The sequence below is a fragment of the Squalius cephalus genome (assembly GCF_949319135.1).
Source record: "Squalius cephalus genome assembly, chromosome: 6".
NCBI lineage: Eukaryota > Metazoa > Chordata > Actinopteri > Cypriniformes > Leuciscidae > Squalius > Squalius cephalus.
The window spans coordinates 25,391,056-25,403,398 of record NC_137127.1 but is presented as its reverse complement, the minus strand read 5'-3'; the positions used below and the strand labels follow the sequence as shown (position 1 = coordinate 25,403,398).

The 12,343-nt window shown below is 35.0% G+C and overlaps 1 long non-coding RNA gene across 1 annotated transcript; it reads right to left on the bottom strand.

The window, feature by feature from the left end:
* Window positions 1–1,760: 1,760 nt before the first annotated feature.
* LOC307159995 lies at window positions 1,761–2,503 on the bottom strand. The gene is made up of 3 exons (XR_013821474.1): window positions 2,412–2,503; window positions 1,919–1,999; window positions 1,761–1,830 (listed from the first exon to the last, which is right to left on the bottom strand). It is a non-coding gene; the product is annotated as an uncharacterized lncRNA (long non-coding RNA).
* Window positions 2,504–12,343: the final 9,840 nt, after the last annotated feature.

Here is a 12,343-nt window from a genome sequence, read left to right as displayed (position 1 = left end):
GAATATGATATGTGGCACATTCATATAAAGATTAACGCTTGACTTGATTTATTGAACTTTGGCATCTTGGTAAAAATGTAAAAAAAAAACTGTTTTCCCAATGGTACTACTAGATGAGTAACAGTCACATCACCCAGAGGTTGTGAGTTCGAGTCCTGTCCAACTTCATAAAATGGTTTCTGTATTTTCCAGTTAAGTATTTTTTTAATCTTTCTTCTGGGATTAGAAACATTGTTTATTCTATGTTGAGTCTCACCTGAAGTCTTGAGTATTCAGAAAGTTTTGTGATCAAAAATGATTTCTATAGCAGTCCTTGACAATCTACTATTCTTGCAATGTAAGCATTTTCTTCATATTAATACTTTTTGCCTTTATGTGTTCATTCTCATGTCAATTTCCTTTTATGCATTGTGTGTAGTGAGCTAGAGAGTAGAAGGGTGTGATTTGATGTTGTCATGGTCTAAGTAAACCTATTTTTTTTTAATTAAGCTGGCTTTTATAAATTAAGTTAACTACATAAACTATTATACATGCATTTGTTTGGTTTAAAGCTTTAAGTATTGTTAAAGTTAAAATTAACATTCAGGTTGGACAACGTTTTAACTATTGTCCTGAAGACACTTACTAATTTTAGTATTTCAAAACAATAAAAACAACTGTTAAATAATAGCATACTACAAATTAAATGAAAATTATGTAAATGCTCTATCCACTAAGCTGTTTTATGATGCACTTTTTGTAAAAGACACCAAGTTTGTGTAGAATCAATTCATATACTAAATATAGTCTATATCCATTTAGTACAAGTAGAAAATCACTGACAGTAAAGTGAAGTAAATGGCTACAGAGACAAAGTATATTTCAATCATTTTATTAAAAAGAATCTTTATTACATATTTATCTTGAACATGTGCCTTAATACCCCAGTGAGCAAGCCAAAAGGCGACAGTGGCAAGAAAAACTCCCTTAGTAGGGTGGAACATCTTGGATCAAAGGGTGGAGCATAATAGTAGGGTGGAACATCTTGGATCAAAAGGTGGAGCATAATCAGCAGAGTGGTAAAGGAAGAAACCTTGGGAGGAACCAGACTCAGCCGGGGCAGGCCATCCTCTTTTGGCTGGCACATATTAAGTAACTGTACATAGGCCAAATATAATACAAGCCATCCATTCAACATTGTTACTGTGGAGATGTATTCAGTAGTAAAATAAATTAATTGACTGCCTGCATACGTTTAAAGTTCTTTCAGAACATTTTCTGAATTGATAGTTGACAAGACTGTTGTTGTCACTATTGCTAGAGGGGAAAAGCAATAAAGTTATCAAAAATCACAAAATTATATGTTTTCAGTAACACGTTTGAATATATTCATTGTATATTACCTTTTTTAATCAGTTGTATAATTTACAGAAGTTCATGCAGTAGAAAATCTTGCGATTGGTATATGGGAGGAAGTTATGACTTGTGCGTTTCAGATATCTGCAAAGTTTACATGCGTTTAACAAACTGCTTGGTGAAAGTAAAAGGTTTACACAAAAAACATAGCCATCAATGTAGAAAATGTCTGTTAGCTTACCTTTTTTCAGTAGTGAAAAATTGTTTATGGAGTTTATGGACCTCAGAATATCAACAGTGGTTTTTGAGTTGTTGCACAAATCTGAAAGTAGATTAACTAGGGCTTGAATGAAAGCGTTTCAATTTCAATTTTGCAGACATGCAATGAAATATACCTTTTTTATCAGCTGTGGGCTTCTTTATAGGAGTTCATGGATCAGAAAATCTTGTGATGAGTACATGGAGGAAGTTATGACTTCAGTGTGTTTCAGAAATCTGAAAATATTACATTCATTAAATGCTCCAAGTGAAGTCTTCACATAAAATATTTTGCAGCTAACATAGACATTGTATGTTAACTTACATTTTTGTTGGTAGTGGACATTTGTACAAGGGTTTGTGGACTTCAGAATATCAACAGTGGTTATTGAGTTGCTGCACAAATCTGAAAGTGTACCATTAGTAGATTAATCAGTGCTTGTATAAAAGTCAACAACTTAAATTTACTTCAATAAAATGTACCGTTTTATCAGTTGTGAACTTCTTTATAAAAGTTAATGAAGCAGATAATCTTGAGATGGGTATATGGAGGAAGTTATCTGCAAAGATGACAAGCATTGAACAAACTGCTTGGTGAAAGTAAAGGGTTAACAAACATTTTCTTCTTAATGGCAATGTTTTTGTTAGCTTACCTTTTTGTCAGTAGTGAAAATTTGTATAAGAGTTTATGGACCTCAGAATATCAACAGTGGTTATTGAGTTGTTGCACAAATCTGAAAGTGTACCAATAGTAGATTAATCAGGGTTTGAATGAAAGCGTTTCAATTTAAATTATGCAGACATACAATGAAATATACCTTTTTATCAGCTGTGGACTTCTTTATAGGAGTTCATGGAGCAGATAATCTTGTGATGGGTATATGGGAAATTATGACTTCAGTGAATTTCAGAAATCTGCAAATATTACATTCATTCAACAAAGTGCAATAAGTGAAGTCTTCGCATTAAACATTTTGCAACTAACATAGACATGGTCTGTTAGTTTGTATATGGGGACATTTGACATTTGTATAGGGGTTTGTGGACTTCAAAATAACAACAGTAGTTATTGAGTTGCTGCACAAATCTGAAAGTGTACCATTAGTAGATTAATCAGTGCTTGTATAAATGTCCACAACTTAAATTTTCTTCAATCAAACCTACCATCTTAATAGTTGTACGATTCTTTATAAAAGTTAATGGTGCAGATAATCTTGTGATGGATATATGGAGAAAGTTAGGACTTTGGTGAATTTCAGAAATCTGAAAACATTACATTCATTGAACAAAGTGCAATAAGTGAAGTCTTTACATTAAAAACATTTCGCAACTAACATACACATGGTCTGTTAGCTTACCGTCATTTGTATAGGGATATGTGGACTTCAAAATATCAACAGTAGTTATTGAGTTTCTGTACAAACTTGAAAGTGTACAATTAGTAGATTAATCAGTGCTTGTATAAATGTCAACAACTTAAATGTACTTCAATAAAACTTACTGTTATATCACTTGTGCACTTCTTTATAAAAGTTCATGGAGCAGAGAATTTTGTGGAGCAGAGAATCTTGTGATGGGTATATGGAGGACGTTATGACTTCAGTGTTTCAGAAATCTAAAAAAATACATTTGTTGAACTGCTGAAGTGAAGACTTAACAATATTTTGCTACTAATGTAGACACTATGTTAGCTTACCTTTTTGTCAGTAGTGGACATTGCAGTCTATAAATCTGAAATTATATTGTTAGTTGATGTAGTGCCTTAAATATTTTCTTTTTAAACTATTAAAATGTACATAATCATGTCAACTTACCTTTCTATGTGAAGTTTTCTAGATCTTTTTTAGATGTTTTCTTGAAATCCTATTAACTTAATTGCATTTTATAAGACAACTGTAGGAATGCAGGCAGTCTTTGTGGATGCTTCCTATGCTGATTGGAAGCATCCAGTGTTGTTTGGATGGCTTAGACTAGGGCAGAAATTAGATCAAAAACAATTTTTCAACTAAAAACCAGAGACATTGTCTTAAAAAGATCAAGACAAATCAGATACACAAATTGAACAAATGAAATGCATAAACAACAAAAACCTTGACTGGATGTAGCTTTGGAGCTCCAGAAAGAAGAGCAATTATGGGAGGTGCTGGGTTGTGCCCGATGAACAATGGATAGAACTTGGTATGGAATGGTCAGGACTGTATGGACCTTGAAATCTCAAGATGTGTGTCACATGGTATGGACAAAAAAAGAATAGACAGTGTAGTTATATACATTTCTTAGTTCAGCGTGCTGCATAAATCAGACATATTACCTTACATGACCAAACCTTTCTTGATAAAATACTAGTGGACTTGCAGAAATTACAACAGAAATAATTTTCTGAACACTTTAACTGTCATCGTCCCGTATGCAGATATACACTGTCCCGTTTACTCTAAAAAGTAGGATATGCATATTATCCCCTAATATATAATATTATCTTTTATATTGCCTTTTTTTTATTACATCACATATTTTAGTAGTTATCATAAATTAGGTATCATTTGAAAGCTTATGATCTCAGAATTCATCCTGTGAAAACGGTTTTGAAATTGGACATTGTGTTACCATAGAAATGGTACTCTAAATTATTTTATCAGGCTCCTCCACTTTTGGGCGTCATGTTTCATAATTTATGATAAAAATATTTTCTAATCTTGAGAAAACACATTGTCAGAAAGGTCTGAGCCTCAAGGTTCCATATTTTGTGACAGAAGTGATATTTGGACAGAAATTTATTAATTTGTTATGGTAGAATGCATACAGTTAAATTCAATGGAATTCAATGACACCCAGTGGCTATTTTTGGTAATACGCGTAAACATCTCATGGGAACTTAAATTTTTTTGATATCCAACTTCAAATTTGGAACACAACTTGGTTAGATATGGCTTTGATTTATAGTAATTGTTTTGTAAAACATTTATTAATATATATATATATATATATATATATATATATATATATATATATTATATAAAAGAAAAATATTTAATAATATTTGATTTAATGTAAAATTAAACTTCAATAACTGCTTTCATTTCAGTAATAATCTGCTATTTTCTCCCTTTAAGACCAACTTGGGTCTATACTCCAAAACATTCTTGAATTACAACCACTTAAGCTTGAATAGTGCATTTTAATGTCCATTCTCAAAAAGGGGGGTGACAGGTAAGGGGTTAAGGCGAGACACTAAAGGGGAATAGGGTAAAATTTTAAAATAATAGATATCACCATGAAACTTCCTCAGTTGATTACTTAAAGTATATAAAAAAATGTATTACAAGTTTTAGAAATTTGTATGTTTAATTATGCAAATTAGGCATCATGTCACTAAATATGCACGATTTTGTATATATTTTCAGTAGATAGATCTGAACATATGATAAAGCCAGGTGCAAAATTATTTTTTCATTTGGTTTACACAAAAGATGAAAATAAAAACTTAGAGGGATTTCAGGATGCTTTCATTAACTAGGGAATCAAAATATACTGTCCATGGCCATAAAAAAAATAAATTTTCGCCATATTTTTTTATTAAAATGTCACATAAATCAGGCCAGGAATGATTTATTAACAAATCCCTCTGAAAATATCTTCAGAATACTGCTAAGTGTATAACTGGAAAGTTTGGTGTACATAGGTGCTACATAAGCGGAGAGGTTTCTACTGGAGAATGACAATAAAATACAAAAACTAATTTTGAGAAAACGGCAGTTAAAGATTTAATAGTTCTAAATGAGATTTCTTCGTTAGCTTTAAATCCCCCTTTGGACATTCACGATTGATTACTGATAGAAAGAAAATGCCCATATTTGGTTTACATGGCATTGTGCAGGAGACTCAAAGCTTTACAACTATCCCGGTCATGACAGACTTCAGTGAACAGACAGATCTCAGCATGTCATGTTGGAATACTAACTTCCTGGTAAATTCGGGAGAAACTTACTGCCGCAAGTAAACAAAATGTAATAAAATAAACATCTTCATTTTCAATGTTTTCTTTATAGCAGCTTGAAATAATACTTATTGAATTAGTAAACTAGCCCAAAATCTCAAAACTGACCACTGCATGAAAAATCGATGTTTTTGTCTGCTGTGTCTCACCTTAATGATATGATTTGAAATAAATGGTCTAATAACGTACCGTTTTCACTTGTGAACTTGAACAGACCTCCATGGACCTCAGATTAATTGTAGCATGGTAGGGGCACATAAAAGAAAAATGCAGTTATACAGTCTTCATTATGTGCCAGAAATGTCAATTACTTTACTGAAACTAGTACTGCTTCATGGTAACTATAATAAGTTGAAACAATTTCAATTGTAACATTTTCTGCATCTTTAATATAGACATGGTCTATTAACGTACCCTTTTCAGTTGTAGGACATTGCACATGTTGACTGTATCCATGGACTTCCAGTAGTTTCTTAATTGAAGATGATGTTAAGATGTCCTCATTGAAGTCTCCCATAATTACTTTCTTTCCTGGATGTTTTTCCAGCTCAGTAATAACATGTAACAGATTTTGTCGAAACACATCAATTTGATATGAATTAGGCCTGTACAGCAGAGCAGCATTCAAACTGATATGTGGAACTGAGAAGTACAAACATTCCAAATTGCAAGGTTCTGGAATGATAACTTTAAAAAACATGTTTTCACAACAGTAAATAGCAACTCCACCTCCTCGCTGTTGTTTTAAATTACTGAAAAGTGGAGTGCTGTTGTCATAGCACTTAGCTCTTGGATTATGCTTGAAAATAAATCCTGGTATTTGTACTTGGTCTTCAACTTTTAGCCATGTTTCAGTTAAACAAATACAATCTGCATTCATAAGTTGTCTGTGAGCTTGAATATCTTGAACATGAGCTTGAAGACTTTGCACATTGTGAAGAGCAATTGTAAATATACCAGGTGTCTTTGAGAAAGTGTGACTTTCTAATGGAAATTTTGGTATATTTTTCATTGCCAAGTCAATTTGATCATTACAGTATATTACAGACTCCTTGAAGTTTTGAATTATTAGTCCATTGAGAGTTCTCACACGACTCAATGCAACATATGCTTGTCCTGAAGTAAATATCTTGTCAAGGGATACGACAGCTTTATCTACTGTGAGCCCTTGCACTTTGTGAACAGTGCATGCCCATGCCAGTCTAAGTGGAAATTGGCGTCTTAAACCACCGTTGGTTGTGACTTGATCTTCTTGAACTTCAATTACTGTAGAATTTTGGGAAAATCTATGTCGTTGGTTTGATCTCTGAATTTTTCCCACATTTGGATCATCAAATTCCACATGAATGGCTGATGGAAAGTCATCATCATAATCATCTTCCTGTTTTTCACTTCTGCTAATATGGACAACTGTACCAAAGGCTCCATTCACAAGTCCATCCGAAACATCAATATTTTTCTTTAACATAACTCTTGCTCCAACACCCAAGGAAACACATTTAGCCAAACATGAGTTGAAAACGGTTGAATGAAATCCAACTTTTTTTTCAATCCTTCCAGTTTTTGGATTTCTCACAAAATCTTGAGCTCGAATACTGATTGCCTCAGGACAAACCTCATTTAGTCTCTGAATATTGTATTCATCAACCTCTTTATTTGTAGGAAATATATGAACATCCCCGCATTCTTCTCCTGTTTCACGTTGCTTCAACATGTTGATGTCACTTGAGCTTAGAGGTTCATTTTTTTTACGAACTCTCAGACGATTTAAGGTTTCAGCAAAAGATACATCTTGTTGCCGAACAACTTCAGTTAATTCAGCAATTTCAAAGTTGTTTTCCCAAAGGTTCACTCCTTTTGGATCAGCATAAAGTGGAGTTCCTTTGACAGGCGGCAGCTGATAAAAATCTCCTACAGCTACAAGACTTACTTTTCCAAAGAGGGAGTAATCACCAGTTTGTTTGATTTGTCTCAATCTCCCATGAACATATGACAAAAGGTGATGGTCAACCATGGATACTTCATCAATAATCAAAATCTGCAACCATCCAAATTTGGAACGCAGAGAATTGATTTTGTCATCACTTAGTGGTTGATATGGCAATTTGACATTAGCACCAATTGAAAAAGTGTTGTGTATGGTAGCAGCTCCAATGTTGTATGCAGCTACTCCAGTTGATGCACATAAAATCACACTCCTATCATCAGGGTTGTCAGACAGCTGAGACAAGAGTCTAGAAGATTCATAGCATATTGCTTTGATTAAATGGCTTTTTCCTGTGCCTGCTCCACCAGTAACAAACAAGTGAAACGGTTCAGGATTTTCTCCATGCAGTTTTTGTAAACACCAGTCGCGAACTTTGTAAAATATCGCAGACTGTTTAGCATTTAATGATCTTAGTAAACCCAATGCTTCATCTCGAGACATTGCAGCATTACTGTTTTCAATCATGAATGCAGTTCGAGGGTTTGCTACAAGATCTGGAATAAGTGTGTCAGAATCATCTTCTTCAGGAAGTACGTTTTTCTTCTTTAGCTCAATACATTCATGGCGCTCCTTCTCTGTTTCAGGACACAATGCAGCCCAAGCATCTTCCAAATCAACACCCAGCTCCAAGACCTGTTGAGCTCTGTCCATTTCATCACTGTCCTTTTCAAACAGTGCTCGATTAGAATCAACAATAGATTTTACTTCGGTCACATTTCTTCCACATTTCACAGCACCATTGTTGTAGAAATCCTCATAAGTGTGGAACTTATCAGGCTTCAGCTGACAATCTTCAAAATGTGGTAAAAAAAGTTGTAGTAGTGAATGATAGTACTTTTCTGGATCTTTTGTTGGTGAAAATCTTGGATACCTTATTACTGCAGGTTCAGTTCGAGTTCTTCTTACCATATACCCACAATTGTTGTTAAGCTTGATCACATTTTCTTTATTTTGTGAAGATAGCTCAGATGATGACAATATCCTGTATTCTGAACAAAAACTGCCCAGACATAGAATCTCAAAATGTTCTGTTTTTGGTCTACTCTTGTATCGGTCAACCAAACTGTTCATCCAAAAACTGTTTTCTTCACCAGAATGGTCATCTTTGTTCTGGAGAACACGCAAAGGCAAACTCATCTTCACAGGATCTGTTCCAATTGGAATAAACTGGACTTTGCGAGAGCATTCTTTCAAGTGCATACCCGTTAGGCGGTACACTGCCTCTTGAGCTGAAACTTCTCTGTTGTGTAGATATACACTTCCCAACATTTTTAACGATGATCTTGCTTCGAGATTTCCATTCATAGCTTCATTTTGTGCGCGTTGTAACAACAGTCCCATTTCTTGTTCTGCTTTTGTGATGTAACTAATAATATAAACCACTACAGAGTAAGCATCTGTGACATACTGGATATCCATGTTGCCTTGCCATGCGCGCAATAAATGAGGGTTATATTGATTTACCCAAACATCTTTTGGACTTCGTTTCAAGACGACACTTTTCTTTTTAGAACATTTCTTGTACGCCTTCTCAAACACAGCTTGATTAATTCCAATGGATTGGAAAAAGGCATCGGCTGAATCAAAATTTACTCCAGATTCTGTTAACACAGTTTTCATTTTCTTCAGAATTGCACTTGCAGTCTCATTTCCATCATTGCCTTTCAAGTCATCTCGTATGGCTCTTGTTATAAATGTGCGGCTAGATGGAGGTCGTGGAAAATTAAATCTACACACTGTGTTTTTCTTCCGGCATGTCTTGGAATGTCTGCTGCTGTGCTTTTGAACACTGTTCACAGTCTCATAAAGTTCTGCGTCATCATCTCCTGGTGTCTCACAAGTGATGTAATGATCTATGAAAGCAGCAACCAAAGCATCATTGTCTTCATTGTCTTCATTTAACTTTGGAGCATTTTCAACCCAAAACAGACAATGAACATGAGGAGATCCACGCTGTTGAAACTCTACACGATAAAAGTAGTCTTTTATCTTTCCAATAGGTTGAGCGGGTGACATAATGACATCTTTCAAAAAACAATGCCATCTATAATCAAACATCCTTGCAGCAGTGACTGGGTTTCTTCTAATTAGTCCACATTTCTCAGACCAGTCAAGCTCATCAACACTGACATTTTTCTGTTCTTGCTCCAGGATGGTGTTGATCATTTCAGGCCATCTGAGATCAGCAGAGCTAAAGGATGCAAAGAAAGTTGGAATACCTAGTTGTCTTATCAGTGCAAAAAGGTCTTTTTGAGTTGATTGCCAATAGGGTGGCGTTCCACGGACTGGTCTCAAAAACTTGTATCCTTCATCATAATTCAATATTTCAGCCAATGACTCTGGGTTTGTGAGCATATCCGAAGTTACTTCTTTCAACAACCTCTTGTCCGACCCTTTTCGCAAAGCAATGGAAACATTAGATACAATTTGATCCAACTCTGACATATATTGTGCATAGAAAATGAAGTCTGTGCTTTGTGCAAAACGTCCATCTGCGTTGAGGATTCGTGCATTTAGATATCGTGACAGTGTGATTTTTTTCTCTCTCTCATCATGGAATGTTGGACCACCAGTTGGGAAGAGAACAGGGAAACATTTTGCTTCATTGCTTTTATCAGAAAGTAATTTAATAGGACTGTTACCTTCAGCTGGTGCCACATTTAATATATCTTGAAAATGCTGATCAATTACTTCTGAACCAAGATTGACAGGTTGTAAACATGTGTCTGACAAAAGACCACTCTGCTCTTTGATGTAAGTCAAGTCTTCCTCTGGCTGTTCTTCAGTATCATTTTCCTCTTCACTCTTTTCAACTTCAGCTTGTTCCTCCATTTCTTCAGCAACATTCTCTTCTGGTTCATTCAAAGAGTTGATCCATTGTTCATTAATCTCCACATCCTTGTACCATTTATTGCACCTGATCAAACATCTCAGAGCATTTCTAACACGATCAGTGTGAACATGCTTGTACTCATAATGCCCTTTGTAGGTTAACTTGCGCTTCAGTTTTATCCTTATCATCTTGTCATCACATTCATTTCGTGGAAGAATATTTGACACATCTGCAGTATTTACAGGAACACACACCACAGGTCCATGGCAGCCATTTTGTTTTCCACGGGGAAGACAGAGTAACTTCAAAAAAGGAATATTACGTGCCACAAGATGTTGTTCTAAGGAGTTAAGACACTTTAGTTGATTTGGAATGTCCACCAAATGCATATTGTTAGCAACACTCTCTTCAGGCAGTTTTCCACTGATGATTTTTCGATGACAGGTTGGACAAATCCACAATTTGCACCTTGGAGAAAAACCAGAAGGATTATGACATTTTTCATCACAAACATGTACATACCTCAGTGTGATGCATCTTCTTGCCAAAGCAGCTATTTTTTCTCCTTTCTCTTCATAGCATTCTGGTTTGCATTCAGTAACCTGCTTTCTGAAAAGTAAACGGTGACAGACACAGCACACAAACTCTGGACCTCTACTCACTTCTTGACGAAAACTGGCAATTGTAACACCAATGTCTTTGTGTTTTTCCCTTTTTTTTGCATATACCTCACAGCCTTTTTGTATTTTACTGAAATGAAAGTTTACATCTTTGTGATATTTTGTCTTCAAATACTCACGCACTCTTGCTTTAAAGACCAAGTTTTTAACATATTTATTCTTAGAATACTCACGTACTCTTGCTTTAAAGGCCAGGTTGTGAAGATATTTTTTCTTGGAATACTCACATACTCTTGCTTTAAAGGCCAGGTTGTGAAGATATTTTTTCTTGGAATACTCACATACTCTTGCTTTAAAGGCCAGGTTGTGAAGATATTTCTTCTTGGAATACTCACATACTCTTGCTTTAAAGGCCAGGTTTTGAAGATATTTCTTCTTGGAATACTCACGTACAGTTGCCTGAAATGAGACATTATTTTTATATTTCATCCGAGAATACTGACAAACACGTTTCTGAAACTGAATATTGCTTGAATACTTGGCCTTAGAACGTTCACGCTTAAACAAACATGCATGACAATCTTTTAAATATTTATCACGAAGAACTTTAATTTTTTTCTGTCTATAATCTTTATCACTACAGTATTTTGTTTTGGCATAGTCAATTTTATTCTGTCTGAAATCAATGTCATTATCATACTTGGACTTCTGATCCTTCAGTTTTTTCAAGTATCTCTCTTGGTCATTCTGTGCAGCATCGCTTACCTTCCTTTTACGCAGACATGGCATTCTCACCTCATTTGAAGTGGCATTCCCACACTTCCCTGCGCAAATGTCTTGATCTCTGTGCTTAACACATGTCACAACTTCATAATGATTACCATTACGGTTTTTCAAATATATTGCATTGTTTGCAATTACCTCTCCAGTAGGTTTGTGTGCATTCCACCGTCCATCATTAAAAGTCATTATGGTTGTTTTAAACAGATCAGCAGAAGCAAAGATGTCAATTTCAGTGACCCATGACCCAGAATAATAGACTCTAGATTGTGTCAAGTAGTCCTCTACTGAAGTATACTCACTTCTCACATACCTCTCAAATATTGAAGCATTCATTTTCAGGTGTTTGACAACTGCACGACGAATCTTCAAATGCTTGTCCTCACTTCCACAAATTGCATATGCCAGTGATCTGAAAAAGCAGTTACCATCTGGTTTGATACTCTTTGTCTGACACGGACCTGCAATGGGACCAAAGTTTGTTGCAACATCACAGTCACTGTTATCATTTGTCAGAAGCAAGAGTTCACATA